We start from the raw sequence: 23908 nt of genomic DNA on the forward strand, positions 1-23908 counted from the left end.
AACCGCTGCGCTCAGAGCGTAGGCGCCCAACAAACCTCGCAAAGGAAGATTCGGTAATAATTTGCAACGACTTACCCAAAGAGCACACTGTTAAAGCTACCTCCGATAGGAAAACTGTGGTGAAGATGGAAACGCGCATTAGACAGATGCGGGAACTTTACCTCAGATCCAATGGAATTGTTTCTAAGTAGTTTGTAAGTCATAGAGTTGTATAGAACGATAACAAATCCCTCAGACTATCGAGACTGAGGCATCCATCAGACTCACATTGACGTCAATCCCATTTCATTCACCTTGAATTCCCACCGACCCGTAGGAGGGGGTGGGGGTTGCGGGCAATTCACAGGAGCACATTAAACCTATTCGTCAATTTCAGATATGTCTACGGAAACAGCAGCCCCCGAGGCGAACCTCTCACACTCCCTCCCCCTCTCCCTCGTCCTCCCCTTCTCCCTCCTTCTCTTTCTGCCCCCTCTTCCCCTTCTCTCTTTCTCTCCCTCACATACACCCACAGACACACACAGACACACAGACAAACAGACAGACACACACGCACGCACGCACACACACACACACACACACGCACGCACACACACACGCACGCACACACACACAGTGGTGAAGGTTGAGATCCAACCCGCGTCTCTAGGTGTTGGAGCTAATAGAAAAGATATTCGCGTTCGCTTAATGTTTAGTAACAGTGGCCTACTCAGCAATATCATATTTATCAAATATTCTTCTTCCAAATACTCACAGTAATATATTAGAAACAGTCTTGCTGATTGGATTCCCATGGTAAAGCTAAACAAGGAAATAGATCATAGATATAATAAATATCAGTAAAACTCCACAACAATCCATAAATCTGCTGCAGAAATCAATAGAGTCAGGTCTTAACTAAAGGAGGAAATAGTAACATTGTTTAAACGTCACAAGTGAAGGCCCCCCCAGTGAGATATTCCATGAGATGAGCTTTTGTCATGACATTGAGTGGGGTTGGTTTGGCTTTGATACAGGTTTGTTTGCGGATTAGTTTGGGGATTGACACAGGGCTCGGGAACCGATACTGCCCACTTCCCTCTATCAGTAGGGCTGAAGGGCCTATTTCTGTGCTGTGTGATACACCCTGCCCTGTCCCTTGAAGATCTGCAATGTTTCAGTATGGTCACTGCCTGTTCTTCTAAACTCCAGAACAAGTAGATTGAATTTCATTTGTCCCTGGAGCTAGGACTACCCTTTTAATGAAGAAATTAGTTCCGTAATACTTTCCTAGACTGCAGTCAACATCATATCATTTGTTAAATAAGAGTAATGGTACTATGCCCCAGATGGGACCTTACTAAATGCTACACAGCTATAATATTGCCATGGTGATTTCCTGAGAAAAAAGGAGGAATAGTAGAAGAGAACAATTCATAAAGGAGATTGTTAGCCTGATCTTAAACTGGGGCAAGACTGAGATCCAATTACAACAGTAGTACTTTGAGATTACACAGTGTAATCTGATGCTAAAAACAGATGTTTGTATATAATCGTAACTAAATTATATTACTTGGTAGAAAACAGAATAGTACAGAATAAGAACATGCCCTTCAGCCCAATGTCTGTGCTGATCATGAGGCTGAATTGAATTAAATCCCTTCTGCCCACATGTGATCCATTTCCTTCCGTTCCCTACACATTCATGTGTCTGCCTAAAAGCCTCTTAAATGCCTCTGATTTATTTGAATTGGTAAATTGGTTTATTATTTGGTAATTTCTTCTACCATCAGCTCTGCCAAAGCATCTCTGCCCACCAATCTCTTTGTAAAAAAAACATACCCCACACATTTTTTTCAATTTCCTCCCTATCACCTTGGATGCATGCTCTCTGGTATTAAACATTCTGACCTTGGGAAAAAGGATACGACTGACTACTCTATCTCTACTTCTCATTATCTTACACAGCTTTGAAGCTTTGGATACTACCTCACTTTTTTAATATACAGTATTTCGGTTTTTGTACAGTTTTTTAATAATGTATTCAATATACATTATTTATTTATTATTTATTATGTTTTATTTAATTTATTTTTCTCTGTCTCTCTGCTAGTATATGTATTGCATTGAACTGCTGCTGCTTCTAAGTTAACAAATTTCACGTCAGATGCCGGTGATAATGAACCTGATTCTGATTCTGAAGCTCTATCACATCCCCCCTCAGCCTCTGCTACTCAAGGATGACAGCCCAGTTTGTCCAAACTCTCTTAACTGCTCATGTCCTTTAAACCAGGCATCATACTGGTGAACCTCTTCCCGGGCCTTCTCCAAACTCTCCACATCCTTCCTGTAATAGGGTGACCAGAACTGCAGACAATATAATGTGTGAAGTGTTGGCCTTCATCAGTTAGGGGTTTGAATTCATGTCCATGAAATAATGTTGCAGCTTTATTATGCTGTTGGACCACACTTGGAGTATTGTGTTCACTTCTGGTTGCCACATTATAGGAAGGATTTTAACGCTTTAGAGAGGTTGCAGAGGAGATTTACCAGGATGCTGCCTGAATTTGAGACATTGCCTAATGAGGAATGATAGAGTGAGCTGGGGCTTTTCTCTCTGGAGTGAAGGAGGATGGGGGATGATGTGATAAGATGATAAGAGGCATGGAGAGAGTGGACAGCCAGCACTCTCTTTGTAAAAAAAAACTTGCCCCATACATCTCATTTGAACTTACATCCTTCCCCTCAACTTATACCCAAAGCAGAAATGGCTAATACTGGATGATGTTAGCTTAAGGTGACTGGAGGAAAGTACAGGGGGAAAGTCAGAGGTGTCTTTTCTTTTACACAGAGAGTGGTGAGTCATGGAACACATTTCCGGGCCTGGTGGTAAAGGCAGACACGTTGGGGACATTTATGAAACTCTTAGATAGGCAAGAAAGAAAGAAAAATAGAGGGTTATATGGGAGAGAAAGGTTAGGTTGATCTAATGGTTGGCACAACATTCTGGGACAAATGGCCTGTACTCTGCCATACTGTTCTCTGTTCTAATACTCCATGGGTAGCCCAAACAGAGTTTTATACAGCTGCAAGGTGACTTCCTGAGTCTTGTACCCAACGCTCCAACCCATGAAAGCAAGCTTCTTTATCAACATTTCTAATTGTGTGGCCACTTTCAGGGAGCTGTGGACCTCGACCCGAATCTCTCACTCTCTTACTGCGTGTCAGTGGGAATTCAACCCCATCTCCTGCCAGTAAAACAATCTCTCACTTTCTTACTGTGTGTCCATGGGAACTCAACCCTATCTCAAGCCAGTAGAACAATCCCTCACTCTCTTACTGTGTGTCAGTGGGAACTCAACCCCATCTCCTGCCAGTAGAACAACCTACCAGCTTCTTTTTGAATCTTGGTGACGTCGGAGATAATGTTGTTCAGGAAGATATTTGGAATTCAAGAACAAGGCAAATCTTATTGTTGTGGCTCTTTTTTTCAATGTTCATCGAAGTAGTGGTTAACCAGCGCCACTTTGAACAGTGAGTAGTGCAAAGACAAAGCAGGCAAGCAGGAATGAAAAGTAAGGCCAGTAACAAAGAAACTGATGATTGTGTCAGAAAAACTCAGCAACGCCTCTACTTCCTCAGGAGGGTAAAAAAGGGCACGGCCCCCTCAGATGGAGACCATGTGTCATGAAGGTTCAGCAAAATCTTTACTTCCTCAGGAGGTTAAAGAAATTGGCCAGGTCCTCTTCGAAGCCTACCACTTTTATCAATACACCATAGAAAGCGTTCTGTCCGGATGCATCTCGGCTTGGTATGGCAACTGCTCTTCCCGTGACCGCAAGAAATTGCTGAGAGTTGTGAGCACAGTTCAGCACTTCATGGAAACCTGACTCATCTCCATCGGCTGTCTACTGTTCCCACTGCCTCAATGAAGCAGACAGCATAATCAAAGACACAACCCACTCTGGACTTTCTCTCTTCTCTCCTCTCCCTTCGGGCAGAAGATACCAAAGTTTGAAAGTCCATACTACAAGGTTCAATGACAGCTTCTATCATGCTGTAATCACACATTTGAATGAACCTCTTGAATGATAAAATTAGACATAGTATGGAGGCTCCAGTTTATCGGCTCACAAATGGCTGTGGAAGTTGACGTCTGAACCAGGCACAACCCTTCCCACATTTGAGAACATCTCCAAGAGGCAGTACCTCAGTAAGAACCCTCAACATCTGAGGATTTCCCAGTTCACCTCAGTAACATCAGGTACAGGAGCCTGAAGACCAACACTGAAGGAGGTACAGGAGCCTGAAGACCAACACTCAACGATTCCGCGACAGCTTCTTCCCCTACACCATCAGATTTCTGAATGGTGCATGAAACCATGAACACTGCCTTACTATTCACTTTTGCACTATTTATTTTTGTAGCTTATAGTTTTATTATGTATTGTGCAGTACTGCTGCTGCAGAACACTAAATTTCATGATGTGTATCAGTGACAGTAAACCTGATTCTGATTCTAACAATTTTTTCACTGTACCTTGTTACTTGTGACAGTAACAAACCAATTCCAATTCCAGTTTAAAATGACAAGAAAAGTACAATTTAAATAGCAACTAAAACCTTATTGCAATAAAGGCAAGTAGTAAGAACTGTAGTAACTGATTGATACAATAACGTGGAGGTCAACAGTTGATTTATCACCAGTGCTCTTCCCCAGTAGCAACACATTCAACGTTCAAAGTACAAAGTAAATTTTATCATCAAAATACACCCATATCACCATATCAACCATGAAATTTTCTCGTGCGCATACTCAGCAAATATATAGAATAGTAACTATAACAGAATCAATGAAAGACCACCCAACTGGAGTGTTCAATCAAAGTGCATAAGACAACAAACTGCAAATACAAAAAGAAGAAAAAGTAATATAAATGAAAGAGCAAGAAGTATTGGGAGTATTCCAGAACAGTGCCCTGCATGACTGGGGACTCATGCCTCTTATTCCGTGGAGCTGGCAGACAGATTACTTTCTCAGGCCTCAGTTGGTCTCCAAGATAGAGGATGCACATGGTGTTCCTGATGACTGAGATTCCCATAGAAACTATCTCTATCTGGCCATATTGGCCAATACCCTTCTAAACCTTTCTCATCAATGTCCCTGTCAAGGTGCTTGTTAAACGTTGTTATTGTACCTGCCTCAACCACGTCCTTTCACATCACAACATCCTATGTAAAAATGTTGCTTTTCAGGTTCCTAGTAAATCTTTCCACTCTCATCTGAAACCAGTTCCTTCTGATTCTTGATTCTACAACTCTGGGAAAAGGACTGTGTGCATTCACCCTGTCTCTGCCCCTTATAATTCCCCACATCCTCTAAGATCACCTCTCAGTGTCCTGTGATCTGAGGAGTAAAGTCCTAGCCTATCCACATTCTCCCTGTAACTCAGCCCCTCATGTCCTGGCAATTTCCTTGAGAAACTGTTTTGCATTATTTCTAGTTTAATAACATAGTCACCTTTCCCAAGTAGTAAGGCTGCTCAACACCCCCACCCCACCACCAGTACTTTATCGTTTACTGTCGGAGTCAATCTGTGTACAGACAATCCTGTGCCGAGTATTATGTACCTATGTAGATAAACTATTTTATGTATTTGTATTTAATCTGCTTTTATTATTGTGTTTGTTAGCTGATTGTGTCATTCTTGTGCTGCAGATCCGAAGCAACGTTCTTTCATTCTCCTTTACACCTGTGCACTGGAAATGACAGGAATCAATCTTGAATCCTGAAACTGGATTGTAACCTTGCAGCACAGTATACATTCTTGTGAGTGGATGATTTAACCTATCTAAGATCAATCTCATACATCATTCCTTGCAGGGTGACAAAATCTGAGCAGCGTACTCCAGGTGTCGACTCACCAGCATTCCGTACAACCACACCGTGACCTCCCAATATTCACACTCATTGCCCTGGCATTCCATATTTTTACTATCTATATAATGGAATAAAGTCCTAGCCTTCTCAACCTTTCTTGATAATCCAGCCAACCTGCAAACCCTAATATTGCCTGAAACGTAATTTCTTTTTCTCTATCAACTTGCACTGCCGTCATTATGTTTATTTTTTAATGCATTTTATGATAATTTACAATAATTTATGTTAATTTATGGACAATAAAACCAAAGGATATAGGAACGAAATGAGACCATTTGGCCCATGCAACTTTCCTCACAGCCCCAATCTCCTACCTTCTCCCCATATCCTTTTATACCCAAACAAATCAAGAATCGCTCAAATTCTGCCTTAAGTATGCATAAAGTCTTTGCCTCCACAGCTGCCTGTGGCAGAGAATTCCACAGATTCCTACTAGCTTGCTAAAGAAATTCCTCCTCCTCTCCATTCTAAATGAATGTCTAAAAGGCTGCGTCCTCTGGCCTTAGAGTCTCCTACCAGAGGAAATACCCTTCACATCCATTCTATCAAGGCCTTTCATCATTCGAAAGATTTCAATGAAGTCACCCCTCATTCTTCTGAATTCTAATGAACACCGGCCCAGAGCCATCAAACGCACATGATATGACAAGCCTGTCAGTTGCGGCCCATCAGGATTTATGTTTGTTATGTTTGTAATATACTGTACTGCTGCTGCAAACTGCTAACGTTCATGGTGTTTACTCACTGGCTAGGTGCACCGACAATCATAGACTTCAACTTGAAACTCTAGACAAACCTTCCTTGGAGCCGCATGAGCTGAGGGGAGAAATGATATTAGTTGATAAGATTATGAGAGGCATAGACCGTCAGAAACTCTTCTTACCCAAGGCTGGAAATGTCAAGCTAATAGGCTGGGCATAATTTTAAAGTGACAGGGCTAACTTAAAAATGTGGAGGTGGGTACTTTTTTTTCTTAACACAGAATGTGTTCAGTGCCTGTAATGGGCTGCCAGGGGTGGTGGTGGAGGCAGACATGAGAGAGGTGTTTAACACGCCTTTAGACAGACACGTGAATGCGTGGGGGATGTGAGGGATACAGATCAAATACAGGCATTAAAAATGGCTTCATTTAGTACTGTGTCCAGCACAGACGTTGTGGGCTGAAAGGCCTCTTCTTGTGCTAGGTTTATTTATTTTGAGATGTTCGAAGTTCTAGCTACCTTGTTTAAATCACAGACATCTCAAACTAGGGTCCGCAATATCTCTTTAATATATTCACTTCTGGCGTTCTGCAAGAATCTATTGCCCCTCTCACCATGCCCACTGGAGATGGTGGGTCAGCTGTATTGATCCTCACACCACCACAGTCCATACAGGAAAGGGATTCCCACGGAGCTGATAGAGTTTGGGGATAGCCTGCACGTGGTGGTGTAGTACCACTACAAAGGCAAGCGGTGGAATCTGTAGTAACTGATCAATACAACAACATGGAGATCAATAGATGGCTTATCATCAGTAACCTACTCCAGCAGTAACACATTCAAAGGTCAAAGTAAATTTTAATCCATATGTGTCACCACACTAAATGTGAAATTCATTTTCTCGTGGGCATACTCAGCAAATTTATAGAATAGTAACTATAACAGGATCGCTGAAAGAAGGCTCAACGAGGACATTCAACTAAATTGTAGAAAACAACAAACTATGCAAGTTCAAAAAGAAAAAAATAACATAAATAAGCAAGCAATGACTATTGAGACCATCCCGGAACAGTATCCTGCGAGGGTGGGGGTCCTGCCTCTTTTTCTTGCTGCATTTGTGGACAGGTTGCGATCTCAGGCCGCTGGTAGACCCCCAGATAGAGGGGTCACATGGTGCACTGCAAACCAAAATTCTCATCGAAGCTAGCTCTGCTTGGCCACATTGACCTATATCCTTTTAAATCTTTCCCATCCTTGTACCTATCAAAGTGCCTTTTAAATGTTGTTATTGCAGCTGCCTCAACCAGTTCTTTCAATAAACATACCACCCTTTGTAAAATTGTTGCCCATCAGGTTTATATTCAATCTAAAGCATCACGTCAAAATGCTGGAGGAACTCAGCAGGTAAGGCAGCATCTATGGGAAAGAGCAAACTATAGGTGTTTTGGACTGATACCTTCATCAGGGCTGGAAAGGAAGAAGAGAAGTCAGAGTAACAAGCTGGGGGGGGGGAGGAAAAGGTGAGAGGTGATAGCTGAAATTGGAAGAGGAGAAGTCAGTGAAGTAAAGAGCTTAGAAATTGATTGGTGAATAAGACAAAAGGCTAGAGAAGTGGAAATCTGATAGGAGAGGACAGAAAATCATGGAAGAAAGGAAAGGGACAGAGGCTCCAGAAAGAGGTGTTGGGCATGTATGGCGATAAGGTGAGACAGGGAAATAGGAATTAGGAGAGGAAGGAGGGAGTGGGGGGATAATTACTGGAAGTTGAAGAAATCAATGTTCATGCCATCAGGTTGGAAGCCACCCAGAAGGAATACAAGGTGCTGCTCATTCAACCTGAGTGTGACATCACCACAGCAGTAGAGGAGTCCATGGACTGACATGTTGGTATGGATGGGAAATTTAATTGAAAGAGGTGGCCACGGGGAAACTCGACGCGGATGGAACAAAGGTCCTCAGAGAGGCTGTCTCTCAACCTACATCAGGCCTCAACGATTTACAGGCGGCCACACCAGGAGCACCGGACACTGTAGGTGACACCAACAGGCATGCAGGGGAAGTGTTGCCACACTGGAAGGATTGTTTTGGCCACAAATCGGAGTGAGGGAGGAGGTGTAAGGGCAGGTAAGGCACTTGTTCTGCTTGGAATCCTCTCCCTGGTGTGGCGACAGGAGGACGGGCAGATGTGCAAAAACTGGAAGAGCTGAAGGTGAGGGCAGCATTGATGGAGGAGAAAGCCAAGCCCCTTTCTCTAAAGAAGTAAGACATCTCAGTTGTTCTGGAATGAAAAGCCTCACTCTGAGGGCAGTTCTGTCAGAAACAGAGGGATTGAGTGAAGGAACTGGCATTTGTACGTGTGACGGGGGGGGGGGGGGGTGGGCGTGGAAGATGTATAGTCCAGGTAACTGTGAGTATCAGTGGGTTTATAAAAGATATTAGTAGATAAGCTGTCTCTTGAGATGGAGTCAGAGAGATCAAGAAAAAGGAAGGAAGTGTTGAAATGGACCAAGTATATCTGAGGGCAGGGTGGATGTTGGACTCAAAGTTCAGTGTAGGTGCAGGACACAGCACCAATGCAGTTATCAATATAGCGCAGGAAGAGTTGGAAAGTGGTTCTGGTGTAGGTTTGAAATTTGGACTTTTCCATGTATCCATAGAACAACCATAGAACCATAGAATATTATAGCAGAGAACAGGTCATTTGGCTCTTCTTGGCTGTGCCAAACCATTTTTCTGCCTAGTCCCACTGACCCGCACCTGGACGATATCCCTCCATACACCTCTCATCCATGTACCTGTGCAAGTTTTTATTAAATGTTAAAAATGAGCCCGCATTTACCACTTCATCTGGCAGCTCATTCCAGACCCCCACCACTCTCTGTGTGAAGAAGCACCCCCTCCAATGTTCCCTTTAAACTTTTCTCCCTTCAACCTTAACCCAAGTCCACTGTTTTTTTCTCCCCTAGCCTCAGTGGAAAAAGCCTGCTTGCATTCATTCTATCTATACCCATTATAATTATATATACCTCCATCAAAATTCCCCTTATTCTTCTACACTCCAGAGAATAAAGTCCTAACCTATTCAACCTTTCTTTGTAACTCAGTTTCTCATGTCCCAGCAACGTTCTTGTAAACCTTTTCTGCACTCTTTCAACCTTATTAATATCCTTCCTGTAATTTGGTGACCAAAACTGCACACAATACTCCAAATTCGGCCTCACTAATTCTTATACAACATCACTATAACATTCCAACTCTTATACTCAATACTTTGATTTATAAAGGTCAATGTACCAAACGCTCACTTTACATCCCTATCTATCTGTGACACCACTTTTAGGGAATTTTGTATCTGTATTCCCAAATCCCTCTGTTTTACTGCACTCCTCAGTGCCCTACCGTTTACCTTGTATGTTCTTCCAAAGTGCAATTCCTGACACTTGTCTGTATTAAACTCCATCTGCCATTTTTCAGCCGATTTTTTCAGCTGGTCCAAATTCCTCTGCAAGCTTTGAAAATCTCCCTCACTGTCCATTACACCTCCAATCTTTGTATCAACAGCAAATTTGCTGATCCAATTTACCACATTATCATCCAGATCATTGATATAGATGATAAATAACAATGGACCCAGCACTGATCCCTGTGGCACACTAGTAGTCACAGGCCTCTACTCAGAGAAGCAATCCTCCACTACCACTCTCTGGCTTCTTCCATTGAGCCAATGCTTAATCCAATTTACTACCTCTCCATGTATAGCTAGCGACTGAATCTTCCTAACTAACCTCCCATACGGGACCTTGACAAAGGCCTTACTGAAGTCCGTGTAGACAACATCCACTGCCTTCCCTTCATCCACTTTCCTTGTAACCTCATCGGAAAACCCTAATGGATTTGTTAAACATGACCTAGCACGCAGAAAGCCATGTTGACACTCTCTAATAAGTCCCTGTCTATCAAAATACTTGTAAATCCTATCCCTTAGTACTCCTTCCAATAATTTACAAAATACCAATGTCAAATTTACCAGCCTATAATTTCCCGGATTACTTTTAGAGCCTTTTTTAAACAACGGAACAAGATGAGCTATCCTCCGGCACCTCACCCGCAGATACCGACATTTTAAATGTATCTGCCAGGTCCCCTGCAATTTCAACACTAGTCTCCTTTAAGGTCTGAGGGAATACCCTGCCAGGTCCTGGGGATTTATCTACTCTGATTTGCCTCAAGATAGCAAGAACCTCCTCTTTTTCAATTTGTATCGCTTCCATAACCTCACTACTTGCTTGCCTTACTTCCATTGACTCTATGCCAGTTTCCTGAGTAAATACAGACGCAGAAAAACAAAACATTTAAGATCTCCCCATTTCTTTTGGTTTCATACATAGCCAACGACTCTGATCTTCAAGAGGACAAATTTTATCCCTTACTATCCTTTTGCTCTTAATATACCTGCAGAAGCTATTTAGAATATCTTTCACCTTGACTGCCAAAGCAACCTCATGTCTTCTTTAGCCCTCCTCATTTGTTTCTTAAGTACTTTTTTGCGCATTTTATACACCTCAAGCACCTTATTTGCTCCCTGCTTCCTATACCTGTCATACAGCTCGCTCTTCTCCTTTATCAGAGTTCCAATATCTCTTGAGAACCAAGGTTCTTTATTCTTATTCACTTTGCCTTTAATCCTGAAAGGAACATACAAACTCTGCACTCTGAAAATTTCTCCTTTGAATGCCTCCAACTTACCAATCACACTCTTGCCAGAGTACAACCTGTCCCAATCCACACTTTTGAGAGCCTTTCTCATTTCTTCAGATTTGGCCTTTTTCCACCAGTTTAGAACCTCAACCTGAGGACCAAATCTATCTTTATCCACGATTAAGTTGAAACTAATGGTGTTATGATCACTGGGACCAAAGTGTTCCCCTACACACACTTCTGTCACCTGTCCTAACTCGTTTCCCAATAGGAGATCCAATATTGCATCCTCTGTAGTTGGTCCCTCTATACATTGATTTAGAAAACTTTCCTGAACACATTTTACAAACTCTAACCCATCTAGACCTTTAAAAGTATGGGAGTCCAAATCAATATGTGGAAAATTAAAATCCCCTACTATCACAACTTTATGTTCCCTGCAGTTGTCTGCTATCTCTCTGCAGATTTACTCCTCCAATTCTGACTGACTATTGGGTGGTCTATAATACAACCCCATTAATGTGGTCATACCTTTCCTGTTTCTCAGCTCCATCCATAAGGCCTCAGTAGACAAGCCCTCTAATCTGCCCTGCCTGAGCACTGATGTAATATTTTCCCTGATTAGCAATGCCACACCGCCCGCCCCCCCCCCCCACCCTTCATTCCTCTGCCTCTATCACGTCTGAAACATCGGAACCCTGGAACATAAAGCTGCCAGTCCTGCCCCTCCTGTAGCCAAGTTTCACTAATGGCTATATTGTCTTAATTCCATGTGTCAATCCACGCCCTCAGCTCGTCAGCCTTCCCCACAATACTCCTTGCATTGAAATAGACACAACTCAGAAGATTATTACCACCACACACGACTCTTCTGTTTGTAACTTTGCATGAACTTTTAACATCATTTATTTTCACCCCCGCTCCACTATCTGCTCTGGCGCTCTGGTATCCGATGAAAAGACCTGCAATGCTGGGGCCCATGTGCGTGCCCATGCCTACACCATTGAAGGAAGTGAGGTGAGCCAAAGGAGAAATTATGGAGGGTGAGGACTAATTCCACCAGGTGGAGGAGAGTGGTGGTGGAGGGAATCTGGTTTTGGTCTGTTGTCCAAAAATAAGTGGAGCACATTTAGGACCTCTGATGGGTGACAGAGGCATATAAGGACTGGGCATGAATAGTGAAAATGAGATGATCAGGGCCAGGGGACCTATAGTCATTGTAAAGATCAAGAATGTGTGAAGTGTCTTGCATATAGGTAGGAAGGGACTGAAGCAGGGTTGATAAAACAGAGTCAAGGTATTAGGTATGCAGACGCAAGTTCGGTGGAGCAGGAGCAGGCAGAAACAATGGGTTTACTGAAACAAATAGGTTCAGGCATCTTGGGTAGGATGTGGAAATGGGAGGTGCAGGTTAAGGAAACTATGCAGTTGGTGACAGCAGAAAGGAGATCCCGAGAGTTATTAAGTTAAGTGATAGTACAGGAGACAATGGCCAGGTGCTTCTTAGTGGGTCCTACTAAATCTTTCCCTTCTCATCTTGAACTGTGCCGTCTGGTTTTTGATTCCCCAACACTGGGGAAAGGACTGTGTGCATTCACCCTATGTCAGCCCTGCACGATTTTCTACATCTCGATCCAATCACCTCTCAATGTCCTATGCGCTAAAGGATAAAATCCTGGCCTTTCCACACTTTCCCTATAACTCGGCTCCTATTGTCCTGGCGACATCCCCGAGAACATTTTCTGCATTATTTCTAGTTTAATAACATAGTTACTTTCCCCAAGCAGTAAGACTGATCAACACTCCCACCTTACCATCACTACTTTGTCATTTACTGTCAGAGTCACTCTATGTACAGACAATCCCATGCCGGGCATTATGTATCTATGCTGATAAACTATCTTATGTATTCATATTTACTGCTCTTTCATTATTGTCTTTGTTAGCTGATTGTGCTATTTTCATGCTGCAGTTCTGGAGAAACATTCTTTCATTCTCTTTTACACCTGTGTACTGGAAATGCCAGTAATCAATCTTGAATCCTGGAATGTAGCATTACACTACAGTATATACACCCTTGTGTGTTGATATTTTAATCTATGTACGATTATTTTAACCCTTCCCTTCAACATCATTCCTCAGCAGGATGCCAAAATTTGAACAGCATACTCCAAGTGTTGACACACACAGCGTTCTGCAGAATCACAACATGATCTCCCAGCATTCATACTCATTTCCCTGTCTCTTGGAGGCTGACATGGATGGCACAGACATTGTTGGCTGAAAGGCCTGTACTTGGGCTGCGTTTAGGACAATATGAGGCAATATGAATGAGGTTGATGTTCTGGAGCATGTTGATATTAAGGGAGGCAAGGTGTTGGAGTTGTTAAAATACATTAGGACAGATAAGTCCCCGGGGCCTGACGGAATATTCCCCAGGCTGCTCCACGAGGCAAGGAAAGAGATTGCTGAGCCTCTGGCTAGGATCTTTATGTCCTTGTTGTCCACAGGAATGGTACCAGAGGATTGGAGGGAGGCGAATGTTGTCCCCTTGTTGAAAAAAGGTAATAGGGATAGTCCGGGTAATTATAGACCAGTGAGCCTTACGTCTGTGGTGGGAAAGCTGTTGGAAAAAATTCTTAGAGATAGGATCTATGGGCATTCAGAGAATCATGGTCTGATCAGGGACAGTCAGCATGGCTTTGTGAAGGACAGATCGTGTCTAACAAGCCTGATAGAGTTCTTTGAGGAGGTGACCAGGCATATAGATGAGGGTAGTGCAGTGGATGTGATCTATATGGATTTTAGTAAAGCATTTGACAAGGTTCCACACGGTAGGCTTATTCAGAAAGTCAGAAGGCATGGGATCCAGGGAAGTTTGGCCAGGTGGATTCAGAATTGGCTTGTCTGCAGAAGGCAGAGGGTGGTGGTGGAGGGAGTACATTCAGATTGGAGGATTCTGACTAGTGGTGTCCCACAAGGATCTGTTCTAAGACCTCTATTTTTCGTGATTTTTATTAACGACCTGGATGTTGGGGTAGAAGGGTGGGTTGGCAAGTTTGCAGACGACCAAAGGTTGGTGGTGTTGTAGATAGTGTAGAGGATTGTCAAAGATTGCAGAGAGACATTGATAGGATGCAGAAGTGGGCTGAGAAGTGGCAGATGGAGTTCAACCCGGAGAAGTGTGAGGTGGTACACTTTGGAAGGACAAACTCCAAGACAGAGTACAAAGTAAATGGCAGGATACTTGGTAGTGTGGAGGAGCAGAGCGATCTGAGGGTACATGTCCACAGATCTCTGAAAGTTGCCTCACAGGTGGATAGGGTAGTTAAAAAAGTGTATGGGGTGTTAGCTTTCATAAGTCGTGGGATAGAGTTTAAGAGTCACGATGTAATGATGCAGCTCTGTAAAACTCTGTTTAGGCCATACTTGGAGTACTGTGTCCATTTCTGGTCGCCTCACTATAGGAAGGATGTAGAAGCATTGGAAAGGGTACAGAGGAGATTTACCAGGATGCTGCCTGGTTTATTGAGTATGCATTATGATCAGAGATTAAGGGAGCTAGGGCTTTACTCTTTGGAGAGGGGGAGGATGAGAGGAGACATGATAGAGTTGTACAAGATAATAAGAGGAATAGATAGAGTGGATATCTAGCACCTCTTTCCCAGGGCACCACTGCTCAATACAACAGGACATGGCTTTAATGTTAGGGGTGGAAAGTTCAAGGGGGATATTAGAGGAAGGTTTTTACTCAGAGAGTGTTTGGTGCGTGGAATGCACTGCCTGAGTCAGTGGTTGAAGCAGATACACTAGTGAAGTTTAAGAGACTACTCGACAGTTATATGGAGGAATTTAAGTTGGGGGCTTATATGGGAGGCAGGGTTTGAGGGTCGGCACAACATTGTGGGCCGAAGGGCCTGTACTGTGCTGTACTATTCTATGTTCTATGTTCTATATGTTTATTTATTTATTTTGAGATGTTCGAAGTTCTAGCTACCTTGTTTAAATCACAGAGATCTCAAACTACTCTTCTGCAATATATATTTAATATATTCACTTCTGGCGTTTTGCAAGAACCTATTGCCCTTCTCACCATGCCCATTGGAGATGGCGGAGTCAGCTGCCTGGATCCTCACACCACCACAGTCCATGTAGGAAAGAGATTTCCATAGAGCTGATAGAGTTTGGGGATAGCCTGCACGTGGTGGTGTAGTACCACTACAAAGGCAAGCGGTGGGACCTGTAGTAACTGATCAATACAACAGCATGGATATCAATAGATGGCTTATCATCAGAGATCTACTCCAGCAGTAACACATTCAAAGGTCAAAGTAAATTTTAATCCAAATACATATGTATCACTATATTAACCGTGAAATTCATTTTCTTGTGGGCATACTCAACAAATCTGTAGGATAGTAATTGTAACAGCATCAATGAAAAAAGGCCTAAGAGGACATTCAACTAAATTATAGGAGACAGCAAACCGTGCAAATGCAAAAAGAAAAGAAATAACATAACTAAGCAAGCAATGAACAGTATCCTACATGGATGGGGGCTCCTGCCTGCTGATACTGCTGAGTTTGTGGACATGTTGCCATCTCAGGCCGCTGGTAGACCCCCAGATAGAGGGGGCACTGTAAACCAAAATTCCCATCGAAGCTAGCTCTAATTGGCCATAATTGACCTATATCCTTTTAAACCTCTCCCATCCTTGCACATATCAAAGTGCCTTTTAAATGTTGTTATTGCAGCTGCCTCAAAAACTGCTTTCAAAAAAAAATCACCCATTGTAAAAATGCTGCCAATTGGATTTATATTCAAACTTAAGCATCACACCAAAATGCTGGAGGAGTTCAGCAGGTAAGGCAGCATCTATGGGAAAGAGTAAACTATCGATGTTTTGGACTGATACCTTCATCAGGACAGGAAAGCAGGAAGAGAAGAGAAATCAGAGTAAGAAGGTTGGGGGGAGTGCAGGAGGAAATGCGATGTGGCAGGTGATAGGTGAAACGGGGAGGGTGCAGTAGGTGAAGTAAAGGTACGGGGATAAGGTGAGACAGGTAAATAGGAATAGGGAATGGAGAAACAGGGGTTGGTGGGGGGTATAGTTACCAGAATTTCAATAATAGATGTTCATGCCATCAGGCTGGAGGCTACCCAGATGGAATACAAGTTGTTTCTCATTCAACCTGAGTGTGGCCTCATCACAGCAGGAGAGTAGGCCATGGACTGACATGTTCCTATGGGGATGGGAAGTAGAATTGAAAGAGTTGGCCACTGGGAAACCCTGCTGTTTGCTGCAGATGGAGCAAAAGTCCTCGGAGAGACGGTCTCCCAATCTACTTCATGTGTCAGTGTTATATAGGAGGCCACATCAGGAGCACCGGGCACAGTAGGTGACCCCAACAGACGTGCAGGTGAAGTGTTGCCACACTGGAAGGATTGTTTTGGCCCTCAGTGGTACTGAGGGAGGAGGTGTAAGGGCAGGTAAGACACTTGTTCTGCTTGCTAGCATATGTTGCAGAAAGGAGATCAGTGGGAGGGACAAGTGGACCAGGGTGTTGTGTAGGGGACAATAACTGTGGAAAGCAGAAAGTAGGGAGGGGGAGTTGTGTTTGGTTGTGAGATCCCATTGAGATGAAGGAAGTTGTGGAGAATTATCTGCTGGATGCAGAGTCTAGTAGGTTGGTAGGTAAGGACAAGAGGAATCTTCTCCCTGGTGTGGCGGCAGGAGGATGGGGTGTGGGCAAATATGCAAAACGTGGAAAAGATTAGGGTGAGGGCAGCATTGATGGAGGAGAAAGGTAAGTCCCTTTCTTTAAAGAAGTACGACATCTCAGTCGTTCTGGATTAAAAAGCCTCACTCTGAGGGCAGTTCCGTCGGAAATGGAGAAACGGAGTGAAGGAACTGGAAATTGCACAAGTGACAGGGTGAGAAGGGGCGGGGGTGTAGTTCAGGTAGCTGTGAGAGTCAGTGGGTTTTGTAATAGACATCAGTAGATAAGCTGATTCCAGATCTAGCGATTGAGAAAAGGGGGGTGGTGTCAGAATTGGACCAGGGACATTTGAGGACAGGGTGGAAGTTGGAGGCAAAGTTGATTAAGTTGATGAGCTCAGCATGGGTGCAGGAAGCAGGACCAATGCAGTCATCAGTGTAGCGTATGAAGAGTTGGGGAGCGATGCTGTTGTAGGCTTGGAATATGGACTGTTCCACGTTGCCAATGGAAAGACCTGCAATGCTGTGGCCCATGTGATGCCAAAATTTATTTCTTTTTCTCTATCAACTGTTCAATCCTAGCTTGGTGGGTGCCTATAATACGTTGCCCGGGTGGTGGTGAGGCAGATATGAGAGAGGTATTTAAGAGGCCTTCCGGCAGGCACGCGGATGTGGGGGAAATGGAGAAATATGGATCACATGCGGGCATTAAAAATGACCTCATTTAGTATTGTGTTCGGCATAGACATTGTTCCTTCTCCTATTCTGCATTTTTTATGTTCAAGATGGTCGAGGTTGTACCTAACTTATTTAAATCACAGACACCTCAAACTACTCTTCCGCAACAGCTCTTTAATCTATTTATTTCCGTCGGCTGGCCCCTCTCTCCCCGCACACTGATGAAGTGGAGTGGGGAGGGTGGGGTGGTGGGTGTCAGCCGTCTCCACTCTCAAACCGTCACAGTCCGTGTCGGAAAGGGATTCCTCCGGAGCTGTCGGGGCTGAGGAATAGCCCGTGGTTGGTGGCGTAGCATTACACTCAGCTCGGACAAATGCCATTTGGCCCATCAGTCTATGCCTTTTGTTGACCTGTATTTGAGCTACCATTGACTTCTGACGCAGGGAGACACCGTCTCAACCCGCCACACCACGCTGCCGTTCTCGACCCTTTTGTGTGGGAGAGGTTGAGTGATCGGGAACGGTTTTCGGAGTATCCCTGGCCAGTAAGTGAAGTTCGTTCAGTTCGGGGCGTACACTTAAACCGCAGCGTCTTCCTGGACCCTTGATTTTACCTGCCCACTCCTCCCGGTGCAATAAACCCCTTCCCTTAAAAATCCCCTGTCTCGAGTTTTTTACCACTCACTCACCTGATGCGCGTCACCTCCAGGGCGCTCGAGGATCGTTTGAGAATTTCGTCCCTCGCAGCCTCAAATAGCGGCGCGATGCGCTGTCATCTCCCCGTGCTATTCCCTCCGGCGATACCCACGGATTGGGTAAGCAAAGTGCTGATGGTCAGGGTGCAGCACGGAAGGATTCAATTTCGTTGGGGTTTTCCCCACACTTCTGGTAAATTTCCGTCATGTGACTGTGTATGCTGGTACCTGTAATGGCTCACTGACCTATATAGTTTCGAGTGATTGGGATAAAAGAAAAAAATAAGAAAGGATTAAGGAAATAAGGATTGTCGGGGTCGGGGGTGGGGGTTGATGTGTACAGTTCGCTTTTATCTCTTCCACCCGCACTATCTCCTGAACTTAAATCCATCACTCTCTTTACAACTTCAATAAAAAGCTTGTTACAGTTTTTCCTAGGTCTAAGGAAGGGTGTTGAACTGGTTTCTACCCTCCACGGATGCTGACTGCCCTTTTGAGTTTTTCCACCATCTTACAGATCTTAAAATGTTGACAGCGATCCTCTCCCAACCGACCTAAGGCAGAAGCTTAAATATAACTCCAAACCCCCCGACACACAGGGTCATAGACCCACACACCAACCCGAAACGTCGTCTGTACTCTTTTCCATTGATGCTGCCTGACCTGCTGAGTTCCTCCATCATTTTGTGTGTGTTGCTCAGATTTCCAGCATCTGCAGATTTTCTCTTGTTTGTAAGGAGGTGCAGGTGTGATTTCTGTAAAGCCACCTCAAGGGTGAAGCGGATGGCTCTGTAAAGCCATCTCATGGGCGCACCAAACTGGAATCAACGAGGGATGCTTGAAAACTTTGGCAGGGTTTGAATGTTACCACCTCTGCTAAGTTAAATCAAGCAGGAGACAACAGAGCTTCACTCCCAGCTGAGTTCAATGCCTTCTATGCTTCCTTTGACTGTCCGTACATGGGGGAACTATTGCAGACCCCCACATGTCCCGGTGATCCTATGATCTGAAGCTTAGGAGAGTGAATCTAAGGAAAGTATTCGGACCGGACGCGGTACCTGGTCATGCTCTAAAGATCTGTGCTGACCAACGGGCTGGAGTGTTCACTGAGAACTTTAAACTCTCGCTTGGCAATGTGAGGTACCCACTTGATTCAAGCAGGCTTCAAGTATATCAGTGCCCAAGAAGATCGTGGTGACCTGCCTCAATGACTATCGCCCGGTTGCACTTACATCCACAGTGATGACGTGTTCTGCGAAGCTGGTGATGGAGCATATCAACTCTTGCCTGACCTCTTGCTCCATTCCCATTTGCCTCCCAGAGCAACAGGTCCACAGAGAATGCCATTTCATTGGCTCTTCAGTCAACCTTGGAACATTTGGACAGCAAAGATACATACATCAGGATTGTCTTCATCAATTACAGCTCAGCATTTAATATTACCAACCCTTCAAAACTAATTAATAAGCCCCAAGACCTTGTCTTCAGTAGCTCCTTGTGCAATTGGATCCTGGATTTTCTCACTCGCAGATATCAGTTAGTTCAGATTGGCAGGAACATCTCCTCCATGATCTCTATCAGCACAGGTGCACCACAGGGCTTTGTGCAAAAGGTAGAAGGCCCTGCTCTACTTGCATTACACCAATGACCGTGTGACTAAGCACAGCTCTAATAATATAAACAAGTTTGCTGATGACCCCACTGTTGTGGACCAAATCAAAGGTGGTGATGGATAAGCATACAGGAGGGATGTTGAAAATTTGGCTGAGTGCTGTTGTAAGAACCTCTTACTCAATGTCAGCAAGACAAAGGAACTGATTGTAGACTTCAGGAGACAGAAACAGAGGCCCAGGAGGCAGTCCTGATTAAAGGATCAGAGGTAGGGAAGGTTAGCAACTTTAAATTCCTGGGTGTGACTCTTTCAGAGAACCTGTCCTGCACCCAGCATGTAAGTGCAGTTATGAAGAAAGCACGGCAGCACCTCTACTTCCTTAAGAGCGTTCAGAGGCTTGGCATAACAAACCTCCTTAGATGTGTAGGAGAGAGTGTATTGACTGGATGCATCATGGCCTCGTATGGAAACAGCGAAGTGTTGAATGGAAAATTGTACAAAAGGTACTGGATCCGGCAGAATACATCATGGCTAAAACCCTCCCAACTATTGTGCAAATTTACATGAAATGCTGTCGTAGGAAAGCAGCATCCATCAGCAGAAATTCTCAGCACCCACGCTCGTTTCTCACTGCTGCCATCAGGTAAAGGGTACAAGAGCCTCCAGACTCACATCACCAGGTTCAAGAACAGGTACTACCCCAAAACTATCAGGTTCTTAAACAAAGGGATTAACCACACTCACTTATCAATCCATTGAGATGTTCCCACAACCAATGATCTCACTTTAAGGACTCTTTATCTTGTTATTTCATGTACTCATTGTTCATTGCTATTTATTTATATTTGCATTTGCACTGTTTGATGTCTCCTGCAATCTAGTTTTTTTTCATTGATCCTCTATAGATTTGCTGAGTATGCCTGCAGGAAAATGAATCTCAGGGTTGTATATGGTGACATATATATACTTTGACATACCTTGACCAATACACTATGTGCTCTCTTAACCACCTTCTCAGCCTGCAAGACAACTTTGAGGGATCTATGGACTTGGACCCCAAATTCCATCTGCTCCTCCACATTGAGAAGAATTTCACCATTAATCTTTTTGTCTATCTTCAAGTTTGACATTCCAAAGTAAATCACTTCGCACTTCACCAGATTAAACTCCATCTGCCACATCTCAGCCCAGCTCTGCATCCTATCAATGTCCTGTTGTAACCTACAGCAGCCTTCTACGCTCTGATGACACTACCAACCTTTGTGTCATCTGGAAATTTATTAACCTAGCCTCCCATTTCCTTATCCAAGTCATTTATAACAATAGTCATAGTCATAGTCATACTTTATTGATCCCGGGGGAAATTGGTTTTCATTACAGTTGCACCATAAATAATAAATAGTAATAGAACCATAAATAGTTAAATAGTAATATGTAAATTATTCCAGTAAATTATGAAATAAGTCCAGGACCAGCCTATTGGCTCAGGGTGTCTGACCCTCCAAGGGAGGAGTTGTAAAGTTTGATGACCACAGGCAGGAATGACTTCCTATGACGCTCTGTGTTGCATCTCGGTGGAATGAGTCTCTGGCTGAATGTACTCCTGTGCCCACTCAGTACATTATGTAGTGGATGGGAGACATTGACCAAGATGGCATGCAACTTAGACAGCATCCTCTTTTCAGACACCACCGTGAGAGAGTCCAGTTCCATCCCCACAACGTCACTGGCCTTCCGAATGAGTTTGTTGATTCTGTTGGTGTCTGCTACCCTCAGCCTGCTGCCCCAGCACACAACAACAAACATGATAGCACTGGCCACCACAGACTCGTAGAACATCCTCAGCATCGTCCGGCAGATGTTAAAGGACCTCAGTCTCCTCAGGAAATAGAGACGGCTCTGACCCTTCTTGTAGACAGCCTCAGTGTTCTTTGACCAGTCCAGTTTATTGTCAATTCGTATCCCCAGGTATTTGTAATCCTCCACCATGTCCACACTGACCCCCTGGATGGAAACAGGGGTCACCGGTACCTTAGCTCTCCTCAGGTCTACCACCAGCTCCTTAGTCTTTTTCACATTAAGCTGCAGATAATTCTGCTCACCCCATGTGACAAATTTTCCTACCGTAGCCCTGTACTCAGCCTTATCTCCCTTGCTGATGCATCCAACTATGGCAGAGTCATCCAAAAACTTCTGAAGATGACAAGACTCTGTGCAGTAGTTGAAGTCCGAGGTGTAAATGGTGAAGAGAAAGGGAGACAGGACAGTCCCTGTGGAGCCCCAGTGCTGCTGATCACTCTGTCGGACACACAGTGTTGCAAGCACACGTACTGTGGTCTGCCAGTCAGGTAATCAAGAATCCATGATACCAGGGAAGCATCCACCTGCATCACTGTCAGCTTCTCTCCCGGCAGAGCAGGGCGGATGGTGTTGAACGCACTGCAGAAGTCAAAAAACATGACCCTCACAGTGAAGAACAGAGTTTTCCGGGACACCACTGATCACCGAACTCAAGACAGAAAACGCTCCATCTGCTACCTCATCTACCTTCAGTGGGCAAGCCAATTCTGATTCCACACATTGAAGTTCCCCTGTCTCACACCTCCTGACTTTCTGAATTAGTTTCCAATGGGGAATGATGTCGAACAGCTTACTAAAATCCATTTGCATCCACTGCTCTGGCTTCGTCAAAATATTTTCTCAATTCCTCGAAAAAGTCAGACTAGTTCGTGAGGCACAACCTGCCATTTCACAAAGCCACGTTGATTATCTCTAATCAGACTATACTCATAAATTCTCTGTCTGAGCATACTCACCAATAATTTTCCATGACTGATGTAAGACTAACTAGTCTATAATTCCCAGGGTTATCCCGATTAGCCGTTAACTATAAGGTGAATTTATCTGTATGAATAGCATTTAAAACTGTGTTTTTCACTGTGACAATAATAAAACAATCCTAATCCCAATATGATCACAAATTACAGTCACAATTTGCAAACGGATGTGGATGTAAACACTGTAATACAACATATAACATTAGACATTGAAGGTAGAAAATTCCAGCACAGGAACTTGGCGCTTTAGCCCATGATAGCTGTGTCAAATACAATTCCAAATTGAACTACATCTCTTTTTTTTCCAAACTGTCCATTCCCCGCACACTTCTGTGCCTATTTAATAAACTCTTAAACACCTCTATCGTATCCACCTCCATCACCAACCCTGCATATCTTTTTCGAACCTTCCTCCTCCCTCTGTAAATTCAGGCCCTCTGGGATCAGTCATTTAAACTCAAACCAATTACCCTCTCTATGCCTCTCAAAATATTATAAATTTTTCCCTAATCTCCTGCTGCTTCAGGGAGGGTGCAGAACAGGTTCCCCAGGATGCTGCCCGGATTAGAGGGCATGATCTATAAGGAGTGGTTGGACAAGCTAGACTGGTGGAGGCTGAGAGGAGACCTGATAGAAGTCTGTATGTTTATGAGAGTATAAATATCGTTTGTAGCTTTCTTTCAGGGTTAATATGAGATGAGAAAGTTTAAAGGAGAAGTATTTTACACAGAGAGTGGTGGGTGCCTGTATTGTTTGACAGGGTGGTGGAGGTAAGAGTCAATTAGACAGGCACATGAATGTGCAGAGAATGGAGGAATGTAGACTGTCTAGGCAGAAAATGATTAGGCATTAAATTACAAGTTTACTTAAGTGTTAAACAGCGTGAACAGTGAAGTGGGTGAGGTGAGCAGTCAAACCAGTGGAACATCCTCTGCTTTGCAACCTCCCACTGCACTCAGGTTTCTAGTTATTCTTGTGATTTGATCTCATAAATCCCTTTATGGGCCTCAATTGTCTTCCCACTCTGTGAATGACAGATGTAGGTCTGG

This window comes from Mobula birostris, chromosome 8, assembly GCF_030028105.1.
Source record: "Mobula birostris isolate sMobBir1 chromosome 8, sMobBir1.hap1, whole genome shotgun sequence".
Taxonomy (NCBI): domain Eukaryota; kingdom Metazoa; phylum Chordata; class Chondrichthyes; order Myliobatiformes; family Myliobatidae; genus Mobula; species Mobula birostris.